The sequence below is a fragment of the Sarcophilus harrisii genome, chromosome 5, assembly GCF_902635505.1.
Source record: "Sarcophilus harrisii chromosome 5, mSarHar1.11, whole genome shotgun sequence".
NCBI classification, from domain to species: domain Eukaryota; kingdom Metazoa; phylum Chordata; class Mammalia; order Dasyuromorphia; family Dasyuridae; genus Sarcophilus; species Sarcophilus harrisii.
Window position 1 is genome coordinate 41,995,520 of NC_045430.1, and position 18,090 is coordinate 42,013,609.

Below are 18,090 nucleotides of genomic sequence, written 5' to 3' on the forward strand. Positions count from 1 at the left end.
CAATATTCATTAGGGAGATTGGTCAATAATTTTCTTTCTCTGTAGTCAACCTACCTGGTTTAGGTATCAGTACCATGTCTGTGTCATAAAAGGAATTTGGTAGGACTCCTTCAAGCTCTATTTGTTCAAATAGTTTATATAGCATTAGAGTTCATTGTTCTTTAAATGTTTGGTAAAATTTACATGTAAATCCATCTGGTCCTGGGGATTTTTTCTTAGGGAGCTGATTAATAGCTTGTTCTATTTTTTTTTTCTAAGGTGGGACTGTTTAGTTTTCTTCTTCCTCTGTTAATCTGGGCAAGCTATATTTTTGAAGGTATTCTTCCATTTCATTTAAGTTATCAAATTTATTGGCATAAAGTTGGACAAAGTAAGTCCTAATTATTGCTTTAATTTCCTCTTCATCAGTGGCAAGTTCGTCCTTTTCATTTTTAAGAATAAAAATTTGATTTTCCTCTTTTCTTTTTCTAATCAAATTTACCAAAGGTTTATCTACTTTGTTGGTGTTTTCATTCAATAGTATTTTTAGTTTCAGTTTTATTGATCTCTCCTTTTATTTTTAGAATTTCAAGTTTGGTATTTGATTGGAGGTTGTTAATTTTGCTCTTTTCCTAATTTTTTTATTTGCAAACCCAATTCATTGATCTTCTCTTTCTCTATTTTATGCAAGTCTCTAGAGATAATAAATTTCCCCTTATTACCACTTTGGCTGCATCCCACACATTTTGGTATGTTTTCTTCTTATTGTCATTCTCTTGGATGAAATTCTTAATTTTGTCTATGATTTGCTGCTTCACCCAATCATTCTTTAGTATGATATTATTTAGTTTCCAATTATTTTTTGATCTATTTTCCCCTGGCTTTTTGTTGAATGTAATTTTCATTGCATTGTGGTCTGAAAAGGATGCATTTACTATTTCTGCCTTACTCCTTTTGAGTTTGAGGTTTTTATGTTCTAATATATGGTCAATTTTTGTATAGGTTCCATGAACTGCTGAGAAGGAAGTGTGCTCCTTTCTGTCTCCATTTAGTTTTCTCCAAAGATCTATCATATCTAAATTTTCTAGTATTCTATTTACCTCTTTGACTTCTTTCTTATTTATTTTGTGGTTTGATTTATCTAATTCTGAGAGTGCAAGGTTGAGATCTTCCACTACTATAGTTTTGCTGTCTATTTCTTCTTGCAGCTCTCTTAAATTCTCCTTTAGGAATTTAGATGCTATACCACTTGGTGCATATATGTTTAGTATTGATATTGCTTCATTATCTATGCTACCTTTTAGCAAGATATAATTTCCTTCTTTATCTCTTAATTAGATCAACTTTTGCTTTTGCTTGATCTGAGATCAGGATGGCTACCCTGCTTTTTTTTTTTTTTTTTTTTTGCTTCACCTGAAGCATAATAGATTATGCTCCAGCCTTTTACATTTACTCTATATGTATCACCCTGCTTTAGATGTGTTTCTTGTAAACAGAATATTGTAGGATTCTGGCTTTTAATCCAGTCTGCTATCTGCCTCAACTTTATGGAAGAGTTCATCCCATTCACATTTACAACTAAAACTAATAATTCTGTATTTCCTGCCATATTATTGGCCCCAGATTATACTTTTCTCCTTCCTTTTCCCCTTCTCCACTCCCCAGTATTTAACTTATGGGCACCCTTACCTAAGGCAGCCCTACCCCTTTAAAATCCCTCCCCCTTAGAGTCCCTCCTCCTTTCTTATACCTTCTCCTTACTATTTCTGTATTCCCTTCTATTTAGCCTATCCTTACCCTTTTGGCCTTTCTCCTCCCACTTTTCAATAAAGGAGAGAAGTTTCTCTGTAAACCAAATATGTCTCATTTTTTTCTCTTTCAGCCAAATCTGATGAGAGTAAGAGTCACACAATGTTATTCCCCCCTCCCTTCTTTTCCCCAGATACAAAAGGTTTCCTTTGTCTCTTTATGAGATGTAATTTCCTTCTTTTTACCTCCACTTTTCCCTTTTTCTGGTACAATCCCCTTTCTACCTCTAGTTCCTTTTTTGTATTATAACAGTAAAATCAAATTATACATGCACTCTCTATGTATACCCATAATATAAATAGAGTTCTCAAGAGTTCTCTTTTACCTTTTTATGCTTCTCTTTAGTCCTATATTTGGAGGTCAAATTTTTTGTTTAGCTCTGATCTTTTCATCCAGAAATATATGGAATTTACTGTTTCACTGAATGTCCATCTTCTTCCCAGGAAGAAAATGCTCAATTTAGCAGGCTAGTTTATTCTTGGTTGCATTCCAAGTTTCTTTGCCTTTTTGGAATGTCTGATTCTACACCCTTCAATCTTTTAATGTAGAAGCTGCTAGATCCTGCGTAGTTTTTATTGTGGCTCCTTGATATTTGAATTTTTTTTCTGGCTGCTTGTAATATTTTCTTCCCTTGGTCTGATAGTTCTGAAATTTAGCCACAGTATTCTTTGGAATTTTCTTTTTGGGGTCCCTTTCAGGAGGTGTTTGATGAATTCTTTCAATGGCTATTTTACCTAATGATTCTATGACATCTGGACAGTTCTTTTTGATGATTTCCTTTTTTAGAAATTCTACTCCTGAATTCAGTTTATTTTCCAGGTCTGTTGTTTTCCTAAGTAGGTATTTATTAACATTTTTTCTATTTTTTTTTTTTTTTTTGGGGGGGGTGTTTGCTTGACTGATTCTTGATGTCTCCTCGAGTCATTCATTTCCATTTGTTCAGTTTTGATTTTGAATGAATTATTTTCTTAATTTACCTTTTTTTTACTTCTTTTTTGTATTTGTCCAGTTGAGTTTTAAATAAGTTGTTTTGTTCTATGGAATTTTTTTTCCATTCCACAATTTTTTAAGGAGTTATTTTCTTTTTCCAATACACAAATTCAGTTTTCCTTGGAGTTCTTTACCTTTTCCAATTCACAAGTTCTGCTTGTCAAGGAGTTGTTTTCTTTTTCCAATATATCTTTTAATGAGTTATATGCCTTTTCCAAATCCTTTTGCAAAGTTGTCCTTTCCCTTCCCCAGTTTTCTTCTATCTCTCTTTTAAGATCCTTTTGGATTTCTTCTAGGAGAGCCTTGTGTGGTGGTGACCAGGTTATATCACCCTTTAGGGCTTCATCTAGAGACAATCTGCTTTTATTCTCCTCAGGGTTTGAAATCTGTTCTCTTTCACCATAGAAGCTGTCTATAGTTAGTGCTTGCTTTACCTTTTTACTTATTTTTTCTTAAAAAGTTGGGATCTGCTTTTTGGGCAAGGAAATTCCGAGCTTCCTCCACAGACACCGGGAAGTGGCAACAGTTGCACTGAGATCATGCTGGGTGGGTGTGGCCAGGTCCTATGATACTCCAGTGCTTTGGGGTACACTCTTTACCTTTTGTGTTTGTGTTGGATGTTTTATACTTTCTCTGCTGATCTACTGGATTACAACCGGGGCAGAGTAACCAACACTGGTAGAGTCCTTCCTGTAGATTCTCTGCCCCGTGGAGACCATACCCTGCTCCCCCATCCCCGGTCTTCTCAGTGTGCACTGGCCTCCATGCTCTGCCCCTCTTCCTGTGCCTGGCCTTCTCCCATGCCTGCGCCAATCAAAACAGACCTTTTCTGGTGTTCTTCAAAATTATCTTTTGCTGGTAATTTGTTGCACACCTAATATTTGTGGATTCAACCAGTCCAGCACTATTTCAGCAGCTGAATTTCATAATTAGTGTGAGTGTAGTAGAAGAGCTCAGAAAGAAGCTTGGGTCTTCTACACCATATTGGCTTCACTTCCAATATACTTTGCTTAACATTTGTCCCTGTAGTTTTCAGAAATTTCTAGAGAAGCTCTAGTTTATACCTTAGGATGATTCAATCTATATTTTGTGGGAAAGCTTCCTTGAAACTGTTATCTCACTATATTTTAGGTACTTTGGAGAGATGTTTTATTTTGCTTTGTTTTATTTTTAGTATGGATATTATTAAACTAACAGCCTTGGAAACAGTCATGCTGAAACTAGAATAAGTTGATGCATTCTTGTATCCAAATATTTTCAGGAAATAAAATAAAAGAGAAAGGAGAGCTTTGAAAAAAAATAGTTGTAAATGGAAAGTTAGGTATCCCACTACAGTAAAACCCATTTGCTATTACCAGTATTCTAGCAGATTGAAAATGAAACCTATGGAATACTGAATAAGTAGTTGATTTTACTTGAAGCTTTGGTTAATTTTCTTGATTTTTTTCTTGTTCCTTTTTATTCTTTATAATAATGCAAAGCTCTCCTGCTGGGAAAAGAGAGGGTGATATATTGGAAAATTAAGATGATATAAAACCAAAAGATATATTTATTTAACATAATTCAAAGGCAATTTGGTTTTATTTAAAACCTAAATAGATATTTCCAGTGGTATAGAAAATAGTTCAGATATAACACCACAAACCCTGAGAACAACATTTTCTATTTTGGAACAGAAGTTTTGCCTCCATAAGGCATGAAAACAGCAAACTGACTGAAAAAATCTATAAAGAGATAGAGCTACCTTACCTTTTGTATGTGTGAGACATTAACCTGCTATCCACACCATGTTTGTCTTCTTGGCAAGTTTCTTTTTTCAATACTTGCCTGATTTTCTGGCTCTTAAAAGAGAAAGGGGAATAAAACACAAAAGAAATAAAAATAAGGTATTTTTTCAAAAGGTTAACAAAGTAACATTAATGCTAATTTTAATGCCATTTTTGTACCTAAGGTATGGTGATAGATATTTGTGAAAGAATAAATTGAGTATATATTAACATAAAATAAAATAAATTTCTAATTTCTAAGATAAAAATATATCTTTGATGCTGTGGGTTCAATCAGTATGATTCATAGTGCATTCCCCATGGCATTTCAAAGATGCTTTTCTCTTTTTTTTCTTCTTTGTTTTATCTTTTCCCTTTATCTTCACAATTTAGTCTTGAACATAATCCCACAAGATATGTTTTTGTTGTTTTGCTCTTTTGTTTTCTTTTTGTTGATTTGTTTAAAATTCAGTAGCAGCATAATAAGAAAATAGTAAAAGGGTTATATTCAGAATTAGTCTGAAGACATGATAACCTCTGTTTCTATGCTCACAATGTCACCAATATTTCCTTACAAAGTTTATAGTGTAACCCTGCAGGATTTCATGAGGTTTATATCAACTCAAATTTATACAAGTAAAAAATAATTAACAGAGAGAAGATCTAGAATTAAATTGGATCCAGAAATGATTCCATTCAAAGATGGGATTTTAGTTAGAACTTAAAGGAAAGTAGGTAATAGAAAAGGAAGAGTATTCCAAGCATGGAGGATATCCAGGGAAAATGTCCATAGTCAAATGATTTTTTTTCTTTTTGGTAGGACAGCCGTTAAGTCACACAGGTCTTTAAGTATGGCCTACATCACTGAGAAGTTGAGGGATCTATCCATAGTCATATTCTCAAACAACCATGGTTCTGTAACTAGAAGGCAACTCAGAGGTCTTTGATTCAAAGCACCCAATTTTATAGATGGTATCAAATAAGGGAACTGAGGTATGTAAATTTTAAGTAACTTATCCAAGATCACATAGAAGACAAACATCTTAGGTGGGTTAGGCATAGGATCTCAGATCTTCTGAGTCCATAATCAGTGCGATGGTCACAGACATAGTCTTTTCCCTCCATGTGATTTGGGTTTGGATCTCCCTGGTTCCATAGTCAAACTTCCCTCCACCCCCTGTGAGAGAGAGGGAGAGGACTAGCATTTATCAAATGCTTACTACATGTGAATAGGTCCTATACACAAAGATTTAAAAATCTTGTCTCATTTGCTTCTTACAATAAGCCTTTGAAGTAGTTGTTATCCTTATGCATATTATAAATTTAATATTTTATTCACATATTATTTTACATATATTATTCATATCATTGTTTTTTAATTATAGCTTTTTATTTACAAGTTATATGCATGTGTAATTTTACAGCATTGACAATCGCCAAACCTTTTGTTCCAATTTTTCCCCTCCTTCCCCCCATCCCCTACCCCAGATGGCAGGTTGACCAATACATGTTAATTATATAAATTAAATACAATATAAGTATACATGTCCAAACAGTTATTTATATTCATATAACTGTTATTTCAAGCCCTCGTATTCCAAGTAAATATGCAATAGCAAAAAGTAAAAGATCCTTTACTACTTTAAAAAAAATTAGTGAGTGAATGAAAAATACTCTCATGGCCATGAAGAGTGGAACAAATTTTATTGAGAACCCATTAGCACTCTATAAATAAAGGAGTGTTTCATTTCTCACAAAATGTCATGGTAATACATAGCCCAAGCAATGGACTTTCAACATGTTTGGGATAAGGTTTTCATACACCTAGTTTATATAATCCTATAAATGTCTTTTTTGGGCTTTGTCCCCATTTCTTTTCTACCTCACATAGTTTATAATGGTTATTGAGTGCAAACTGTGAACAGCAGAGACAGGAATAATATATGCGGATTATATGAACAGATACAAAAGAATTGCAAAGTATGTCTCTTGTCAAAGAACTTTAAATAAATTTAATTGGTAAAGTTTCACTTAATTATAAAACCATTACTCTCACCTCTACCATCATCATCATTATCTTTAGAATCCAGATGGAAAAATTTAAATACAAATTAACATTAATTCAATATACTAGATCCATTATTCTTCATTTTGACATCTGAAGTAAAGTGGGAAGTTGGGAATTGGGAGGTAGGAATCAGGAGAGTTGTCTGAAATGTGGCTGCCATGAAAACATGGTTTGTGATAGCATTATAGATATGGCTCTGTGGTCCATGACTTCATAGTAAAGGTTCAATGTAGGAATGAAAAGTCACAAATCACTGGACATTTAACAAAAAGAGTGTTTACTTTGCCCATACATAATAAAAACATACAACAAGGATATCTCTTAGCTACTCTGGCTATGATCCTCATTCATCTCTATCTGGAAATAACTCTAGTCAGTCAGTCATTAGGGTATGGTTATTCACATGTTCATGGACATCCACTTAGTCTGAGAGGAAAAGATCCCATGCAGCTTGGGCCCTTTATTAGACTTACAAAAGGAAGAAGCAGGGACCAATCAGGTGTCATGGGGAAAAGAAGTTATGTCAAGATAAGAAAAAATGCATCAGAAAACTGCTATCCTATCACAGACACCATAGAATTTCAAAGTTGTTGAAAGATTTTCTTCAATTGGATTGGGAGCTGAAGGGGCTAGTGTAGACTTAAATAAGTACGAAGTTTGTTTTAAGATTGTACTGCCAGCACTCTGGTTTAGTAATGCTTTGGAATTTTCATTAGTTCAGATATGTTGGAATAAAATTTACCTTTGTGTTCTCTTTGACACAAAGGTTTTCTAAGCAAATTGATAGTACAAATATGAGAAATAGCCTATTCAAAAGTACAAATCGACAAACTTTTTAAAAAGACTTCCAAATACTGTAGATAAACTATTAAAGTGTTAATTACAAGTGACTTGTCCATTAAAAGTGCTTGATATAATTCCCTTAAACATAGAAACCAGATCGTTAGTCCCCTGTTTCTGTCAGCAAGTTTTTACAATGTTCTATATGTCAGACTTTTAATGCTAGACTGCTTCCTCAATTAGGATGAATTAATGAAGACTAGTTATCACACAGTATTATACATAAGTGCTAAGGAGAATCTAAATAAGAGAGTAAGTACATTGTTCATTCAGTATCAACCCTGGGGGACAGGTAAATTCTGAACTGCATTGAAAAAAAGGCAAAGACAGATTTTTGGAGGGATTATAAGTGAGAGCATGTGAGAAAAAAGAATTATCATTTCATGGAAGGAAATATACATATGAATATACATATTCACTTGTGCCTTTTAAACCAACTTTGGGTCATAGGTTTAAAGTTGGAAGAAATAATAGCATTCATTTAATCCAGGAAAAGGAACTGAAGCCTAGGAAGTTTAAATATCTTTGCCAAGATCACACAGGTTGCAACTAGAAGATCTGGGATTCAAAACCATATCTTCTGATTACAAACTTAGCAGGATTTCCACTAGACCATTATGCATCAATTTCAGTTTAAGCAGAATGGCAAGTTAGGTGAACTCAGAAAATAAAAACTGCAAAACTGTACTACTCTTGATGGACAGAATGTTGATAAGCTATCTGTCTATGATGTATACAGAGGTTCAATGTTTATTATTCCCTGGGAAATATAATCAGTTACATGAGTTCCCGTGTGAAAGGAAAGATTCTTCCTCTATTTTTTCCCTTTGGCCATATTCAACATTTAGTGATCTTGTACATTGTAAATCTAAATAGACACTTTGAGGCTAACTAATTTTCACTGTCATTTTTCAGTTCTCATTTAAGAATTGGAAAGATTAAATGAAGAGAGGGGAGAAAGGAAGGGACAAAATAAAGTGGAGAGAGAGAAAGAAAGAGACAGGAAGAGGGAGAGAAAAGAAAAGAGAAGAAAAAAGAAGAGAACATAACAGAACACGTAAAGAAGTGACCTTATCTTGATTGTTATGACCAGATAGCCTGTTTCTGCTATAATTTACTTTTTAATAGAAGAAACTATATTTTTCTTCTGTTATAGGTATTGTTGATGACTTGAATCTCAGTGTGAAGCTCCTGTCAATTCCTAACTAACAACAAAGAAAAAGAATAGAAAAAGAATTGACCACACAGGGAGTAAAATGCCATTTCACACTAGGTGCTTTGTAAATGTGAGCCAACCCTCACAAATCCTTTAAACATCAGTAGAGATGGAGCAGAGCCAGAACAGAAGAAAACATGTCCAAATAGAGAAAGTTTGTTCAGCAAATTGAAATTCAAGCTTGAAATTGAAAAGTTTGAGTTAGAGTTCCTTCAAAGGGCACATTTTATCCTTTCTTCCTAGTTCGTAAAAGGCAAAATTTATTAAATGTTTACTTCTGTTGCATATCCTTTGCATATCTCCTGCCTTTCCCCTATCTAATCATCTGACATTGTAATTATTGCTCATCTAGATGGGAATAATAACACAATGCTAAATATTTGAACAATCTCATTGGAGTTTGCTCAGAGGAAGAAAAAATATCCTTCTGTGCAATTTCAGACTGGCAAACTGCTCATAGCTTGATATTTTGCAGTCAAATGAAATTCCTATTATAACCAATGTTTGTTTAATGGGAAAATGACCTGTACACATATTTGAAATCTTTTAGATGAAAATATATAAAGTTCATATGAAAGTCTGTGAGGCAGCTTGGAATAGTGAATAAAAAGGAGCTCTTAGAGTCAGCGACTTGAATTTATATCCTGCACCTGACACCTACTGGTTGTATGACCCTGGGCAAGCAACTAAACTTAGAACTCTAGATAACTCTCTAAGACAATAATTTGCAAAGAAGGTACTGACTTGTATTGGTGGAGGGAGTTTCTTCACCAGTGAAATTCCTATATTAATGAAATACTTGAAAGGGCTCTAATCCCTGTCCCCTCAGTATTAAAGAATGAATCACAGATGTTACAAAAATCATCAAGAATAGATGACTCCGGGTAACTAAAGGGTAAGAAAGGCACAAATTTCTTATATATAGGCAATATTTCCATCCCAACTTTGATTGTAATTTATTGGCCTTTGTACTCAGGTTTCAGCTGACTTTTCACCCTGGAAGTTTCCAGCTCCCTTTTATCGGTTGTCTTCTTCTATTAAAATATAAACTCCTTGAAGGCATACTCTGCCTTTCTTATTGCTTATATTTGTATTCCCAGAGCTTAACAAAGTTCCAAGAACACAGAAAATACTTAATGCATGCTTGTTGATTAATACATGAATCCAGACCTCCATGTTTTCAAAACCCAGAAATATATTGAGATATCTAATCAATTAATCTATCTTCAATTTGCAAATTGTAGAAAGATCTATGGATTTTGAATCATGGAGACAGACTCAAATCTTACCTCTGGAATCCTATGACCCATACATCATAGAACTACAGCATTTGATGAACTTTAGTTTCAGAGACAAATACTTGTGTTGAAAGCCATAAAAAAAGAAAGAAATCAAAGGGTGACCAAAATTTACAAGATACTGGCACATTTAATGTTCCATTTGCAGCATAGAAACAACTGTATTTTGGTCAAGATTATAAAGAACATTAATAAATGCATTTATTGGGAGAAAAATAAAATATTAATGGGAAAAAGAACCTTAATAAAATTAGAAGTTACCCCTCAGGTGCTTTCACCTCTTCCTGGCTGAGCATAATATGAATTCTTACCCTATTCATATTTGTACCATTCACTCCCTGTGTTCTGAGGCAATCTGCCTTCCCTCAGAAGAGCCAGGCTGTATTTCACAGTGATATTTCAGGGATGGGTGGAGATGGAACAGGATGCTGAAGTTGGAAGCTAAAATCTAGAGGTCAAATCCTACCTTTGAAACTGTGAATTTAGAAAAGTCACTTGACTTTTCTTATTTGTAAAATTAAGGGATCGATTAGGTGGTCTCTGAAGATCATTCCAACTTTCTCTAGATTGGTGATATTACCATTATAAAACTTAAATTTACCTGTGGGCCAATCTCAGAGAAATTGTATATGGAACTTTTCTGGAAAGTTCTGTAGATTCTAGAAGCATGATGACTCAACTTGGACCTTTTGAGAATGATGAACTTTCTCATTACTTTCAGTTATATACTATCATAGCTCTGCCCTACTAGTAAAAGAGATATAAAAATTCACTGGATAAAAGAATTTCTTAAAATGCAGAATAGGCCAAATAGAAAAAGAGGACCAAAAATTCACTGATAAAAAGAACTCCTTAAAAAAGAAAAAAAAAATAGCCAAATGGACAAAAGGGGTACAAAATCTCAGTGAAGAAAAAAATTCCTTCTTTCCCTAAATAATATTTTATTTTTCCAATTACACATAACAATAATTTTCAATATTTATTTTTGTAAGATTTTGAGTTCTAAATTTTTTCTCCCTCTCTCTCTTACTTCCCTCCTCCCCAAGAAAGCCAGCAATCTGTTAAAGATTATACATGTTTAATCGGTAAATAATTCCTTTAAAAATTAGAATTGGACAAATAGAAACTAATGATTCCATGAGACATGAAGAAATTGTAAAATAAATTTGAAAATAGAAAAAATAGAAAAAAATCTCATTGGAAAAACAATTGACTTGAAAAATAGAAAGATAATTTTAAAATTATTGTACTATTTGAAAGCCTAAATATCGTATTTCAAGAAATTATCAAGAGAAACTGCCTTGATGTCTTAAATCTAGCAGGTAAAATGGAAATTGAAAGAATCCATTGATCACTTTCTGAAAGACATCTCAAAATGAAAACTCCTATATTGTAGTCAAATTCCAGAATTCCCAGGTCAAATAGTAAGAAAGAAACAATTCAAAGATTTTAGAGCTAAGTTTACACAAGATTTGATGACTTCCATGTCAAAGAAGTGAAGGGCTTAAAATGTTATATTACAAAAGACAAAAGAGATAGGATTACAAACAAGAATAATCTATACAGCAAAGCTGATTGTAATCCTTCAAAAAGAAATAATTGTGTCTAATGAAGTCAAGTACTTTTAAAAACTTTTGATGAAGATACCAAAAGCTGAATAGGAAATTTGACATTCAAACATAAGACTCAATGGAAGCATAAAAAGGTAAAAATGAAAAAGACTATTATTAACAAACTCAATGTAGGTAGCTGTTTACATTCCTATATAAGACAATGATACATATAATTCCTGAGAATTTTGTCATCAGTTAAAAGGAGTTTAGGTACACAAAGGGCATGGATATGAATTGATTTAGTTGGAATTGATTTAGTTAAAATTATTTTAAACAAAGAGATGAAAAAGAGGAATGCACTGGGAGAAGAAGGAAGGGACAGGTATAATGGGGGGGGGATTCTCTTATAAAAGAGGCATATAAGAAAGGGCATTTATAATTCAGGAGGAAATGGGAAGGGTATACACATGCTCAGGTATATAAATCTATCTTACCAAATATGGAAATAGGAGGAGTAGGGGATAAAAAGGAGGGAGAGTAGTGATAAAAGGAAGGACAAGTGAAGGGAAGACAATACTTAGAAACAAAGGGGACTTTTGAAAAGGAACAGGATAAATAGAGAATAAGAAGAATAAATGAAAGAAAATGGGATGGAGTGAAAAACATAGTAATTATAATTGAAGGTGAGTGGGAAGCTCATCCATAAAATGGAAGTGAAGAGCAGAATGGATTTGAAACTAGAATCCAAAAATATCTTATTTATAAGAGAAACAGATGAAACAAAAAAGACATACGCAGAGTTAAAATAATAGATTAGAGCAAAATCTACTATGCCCCAGCTGAAGAAAAAAAGGCAGAGGTAACAAACATGATCTCAGAAAATAAAATAAAATAAAATCAACTTATTTAGAAGGAATAATCAGGAAACTATATTTGGCTAAAAGGTACCATAGACAATGAAACAATATTTATTTTTTAAATTACAGCAACTTTCTCCTATAAAAGTCTAATTTCTAATATATATATTAAGTATAGAATTGAGTCAAATTTATACAAGAACCATTCTCCAATTGTTAAATGTTTGGAAGATATAAACAGATCTCAGAAGTTATCTTTACTCCTTAAAAAAAGTAGAGAAAGGGAAATAAAAACAACTTACAGTTATCAGAAATGACAAATTCTAGAGGAGATGAATTCAAAATAGGTACAACAATGGTGGAGTGGTGAACTGGCCCAACCATTCTGTAGAACAATGCAGAATTAGGCCCAAAAGATTATAAAACTGTTCATATCCTTTGATCCAACAATGCTACTACCAGATCAGTATCCCAAAGGGATCAAATAAGAATTAAGACTCATGTGTACAAAATATATGAATATATGTATGTATCAGATTTTTATGGTAGCAAAGAATTGGAAATCAATTGAATCATCAATTGAACAAGTTGCAGCATATGACTTTGATAGAGTACTATTGTGCTTTGGGAAAAAAGAAAGGGGTAGTTTTAGAAAGAAAAACAAACAAAATAAAACTGGTAAGTTCCATATGAACATGTAAAGGGAAACGAGAAATATCGCAATGATAATCAACTGTGAAAAATCTGGCCACTTTCATCAATGAAAGATCCAAGACAATTCTAACGAGGGAAAAATGCTATCCACGTCAAGACAGAAAATTAATGAACTCAGTGCAAATTGAAATATTTTCTCACTTTTTTTCTAACTTTTTTTAGAAATGTGACAAATATGGAAATGTTTTGCATGATTTCACATTTGAAATTGATATCATATTCTTGTTTTCTCAGTGGGTATAGGAAGAAGTGGGAGGGAGAGAAAATTTGAATTCAAAATTGAAAAAGAAAAAATTGTTAAATATCCATATATATATATATATATATATATATATATAAAGTATAGAATTATTTGCTCCTAAAAATGTGAGCCACATGACATAAATGATTACATTTGTATTTTATAAATATAATGTATATAGGAAGAGAGTGAATATTTTCCTGCTTTATTGTTGAAGAAATCATATGTCAATTAATGGGTAGTGGAAATCTGATGAAGATATTGACCACAGAGTCTTTGTGTATTGTTCATTCATTTTAATGATATTTACTGACTTTATCCCTTAGTTAGGTTTCTGCATTCATTCACCCAAACAATTTTTTTGGAAAGGTTCACACTTATGTAAACTGACATAGATTACAATATGTTTAAGAGTTAATGGATATTGAGTAAGAGCATATCATCCCATTACATTTGGACACACAAATTCAAGTATTCCACTGAATGATTCTGGTAGAATGAGAAGAATAATTTATTGTTTTCGAAAAGAATCCTATGGAAATTTCAATTATAAATTATTTTTATAATTTATATAAATCATATATAAATATATAATTATATAATATATAAAGTATATAATTAATATAAATTATAAATACATTTTCCTAGAGAACACTTAATGCTTATGAATGAGCTTTCTATTAATTTAAATATATAAAATACAGCATTAAATATTGATGTGAAATGTTAGTAACACATAGAAATGGCCAACAAAACAAGATCATGGTAGTGAAGTACATAAAAAAGTTGAATTGAAAACATTCTTACTAGAAAAAAAATAAATTCTTATCTATCTAAAAAGTTAAATAATAAAAGATATTAAGCTTACACATACTCTTTACAATTATGCTTTTTGAAACATCTACTTACATTTCCTAAAGTCTCCTATATCCCCAAACAGTTCTATGCATAAGTGAAAACATGGGACTAGAATCAGACCGTTTGAGGTAAAATTTTGACTTAACTAGCCTCTTCATTAATGGGGTACTGCAGCCCCATTTCCATTCTACCCACATTTTACAGATATGTGGAATTGAGTCTGGAGAGGTTAAATTACAAGTTTGTTCATGTGATTTAGAGCCTAGATTCAAGCTGGAAATTTTGAAGTTAATTTTTTTTCCTTATGCTTTGATGCCTCTTAAATCTGTTTTATAAGTCTAGGAAAGCTTACTCTGTTTATTTTAGATGATTACTATAATCAAAGACTTCTAAATTGCTTTAGTAGTTCCTTCTCCAACTATAATTTCACATCCATTATTGACAAAGGTAAAGGTTAAATGACTTATCTACAACATCACAAATCTAATGGATGACAAAGTTGAGATTTCAACATAGAGCATTTGAGTCTAAGTGTAACACTCCATTTGCCATATCATGCTACCATCTACTAAACCATAAATTTTTATTTGTATGAAATTATGTATTTTGATTACTATGGACAAAATTTTATTCTCATCTAGGTAACTAGGTATAATTTTTATACAAATGGCATAAAATGGTCCAAGTTACTATCTTGCTATTATTCTTTAATATTTAGTGCTCTCTGAAGTACTGCACAGGTGCATAAATCAATGTCCCTGTAGGCTCACAGAAAATAGCCCTTTCACTTATGAATATAATTTCTTCTACTATTTTATATCCTTTCTTGAACTGGTAATTTATTCTTATATATTGTGAATCCTCTGTAATGTTCTATTGGGTATATGGCAATGTTCTCTTCTGTTTTGATTTATTTTCCTTTTTTGTTTTTCTTTTTTCTAGTCTTTTTTTTTAATAAAATAAAAAAGAGAATAGCCATGGTAAAACATGAAGAGTGAATAAGATAATGGAAATTATATTTATCTCATAATTTTCCTGCAAAATTTCTTCTAAGTATCTTATTTAAAAATATTTAGGTGTTTTGGAGATTAAATATTTGGTATGAGAACATATCTTTAAAATGGTGTGCATAAGGATTTTTGTTTGTCTAATGTAATACAGATTGTTATACAGATTGTTTGCAATCTGTATTGTGTTTGGTTTGTGATGATATTTCAGTTCAAATCCAATGTATCATTTCAGTTCTTCAGGATATTTTGAGAACTAAAATTGGAGTATGGGGATTTATTGCCCATTAGCCCATGAATTCTAGTGAGCTTCTGAACTATAATTCTAATGATGAGAACATGGATTACTTAGTATTTGTAGATTCCATTGGCTTTATTTTGTAGTTATTGTTAAGTATGAACTTCCCATTTAAATTAGATTTTAGGATGCAAGTAAGTTATTAACATACTAAACTAATATTTTATCTTCGTGAACTTTAAACTATGCTATATTTTTGCCTACAAGGAGACTAAGATTTTGTTAAAGTATAGTCTTCATTTATTGATTCACTTTGACATCTGGATTCAAGCTTGAAACTTCCAATGACTATTTTCCTTTGGTATATACTAATTATTTTAAACTTATTGAGTCCAAATGACATTTTGAAATCAATGGAGAAAGAATACAATAGATGAAGGAAATGTTTAATGTGTTTTAATTAAAACCAAATAGTTTCTTCTTCTTCTTCATTTTCATTTAGCAAACATTTGAAAGTCTCTTTTTATCTTCCCAGAGCTTAGTCTATGACTAGTAGATGACATATATTAACATAACTATCCAAATACTTAGGTGATATTACTCAACCATTTATCTCTTAAATTAAATGTTGGTTGTCTTTGTTTTCATCTTATTACTTCAAAATTTCAAGAGCATAAAAATTTGTATCAAAGTGTGCTCTGGAATTCGAAATTATGTTGATTTTTTTACCTATTTCATTGCACCAAGGTGAAAAGTGCATATAAAATTCATATTTTAGCATTTAGTTTTGTTGCTATGTTATGGCTTGAAGGATAAACAATTATTACAAGAAATGAATAACTTGGAACCTCAGGAATTAGAATCATATCTAATATGATCAAGATAGATAGTTGTTTGATATCTTAAAAGACAAAAAGTAATGGTTATATGTGTCACTATATAAAATATTGACTGCTGATTATTTATGATTAAATGGAGATTAATGGAATTTGAATATATAATTATTATGCAGTGAAGGGCACTGTTGACTTGAAGGCAAAAAATTAAACAAATTGAAGTTGAACACAGTGGCAAAATAGAGAGAATTCTAAATATTTTATTATTTTTCCTCTTTTACAAATTAAAGGCCTTTTTAAAAATTCACTATAACAAGCTATCTTTAACCGCAGGAACAGAAATACTACAGGGTTTAGTTTTATTTCTGTCAAAATCATAGCTTCCTTTGAAAACAAATAAATAAGAAGAGATGACAATGTACCCTTGAGTACTGTATTATACCTCTGTGGACAGCTCTATTATGGAATTTAGAGGTCAAGTATTCCAAACTTCTCATTATATTGGTAACAGGGTTGATGCCCAAAGTTGTTAAGCGATTTTGCCTATTGGTCCCAGATCACTAAAGTATTAGATGCATAATAGACTTTAAATACAAGTCTCCTGAATATATATTTAACATTTCTTAGGTTAAATTATGTTCATTTAACCATAGCAGACAATTTGGTTTAGTTGTTTGATTGTTTTTTAAGTTGTGTCTTCATAAGAACATTTTAGGTTTTCTTGGCAAAGATGTTAGAGTCATTTGTCATTTCCTTCTCCAATTCATTTTCCAAATGAGGAAATTAAGAAAGGTAGAATTGATTGATTTGCCTAGGATCATACAGCTAGCAAGTGTCTGAAGCCAGATTTGAACTTGAGAAGAAGGGAACTTCTTGACCCCAGGTCTGTTACCATCAAACCAGCTACTTGCCCATTTCAACACTACACACTCAAAAATTTCAGGAATATAAAATGGATCCCATTTTTGCCATTTGCTGAATCACTATTTTTGCTTTGATGTCATTTCTTTGCTATCAGTTCAAGTTCAAATAGATGAAAAATAAGGAAAACATTTACTCTATGAACATTTAAGTGGTTATTAGGTTAAGATTTTGTTTTAGTTCACTTGATAAATCTATGGAGTATTTGTTCACAAATGTGAATTGGTATGTAAAATGCAAAGGAAAGAAAAACAAAAAAGTGAAATCTGGGGAAAGGTAGCATTCCAGTAGCCAGTTAGGAGGTACTAGTCCATGCCCATTTAATTTATTATGCCAAGTTAGTAGCCATGTTTCTCAGACCTATCCAGTAAAAAAGCTAATACAAAACTTATATTAGAGAAAAGAAAAAATGGATACAAAGGGGGAAATCAGTGGTCTATTGTCATAGTAGCATTTAGAGATAAAAAAAAAATAAACAGGATAATGGTGACATTTTGGAAAGTGTGTGATTAGTCCAATATCATAGGCTATAGGTTTAGAGTTAGGAGGAATAATACAGATCACTTAGTACAATTTCCTCATTGTACAGATAAGGATACTGAAACTATAAGATTAAATGATTTCTAAAGATCACACAGGCATAAGTAGTAGGGCAGAATTTTATAGTCTCTTTTAATTAAAATCAATAGCACAAGTGATAAATGTTGGTGGTGGCAGAGAAAAGAATAAAAAAATTCCAAAATTTCAGGCTTATATGACTAAGGGAATGGTGATGATAGAAATATGGATTGTTAGAAAGTTGAACAAAGGCACTATTTGATGTTTCATGACATTATAGAGTTAGGGATCTTTATTTCAACTTTCGATGGAGAATATAGAACTGATGAGGAACCTTGGTT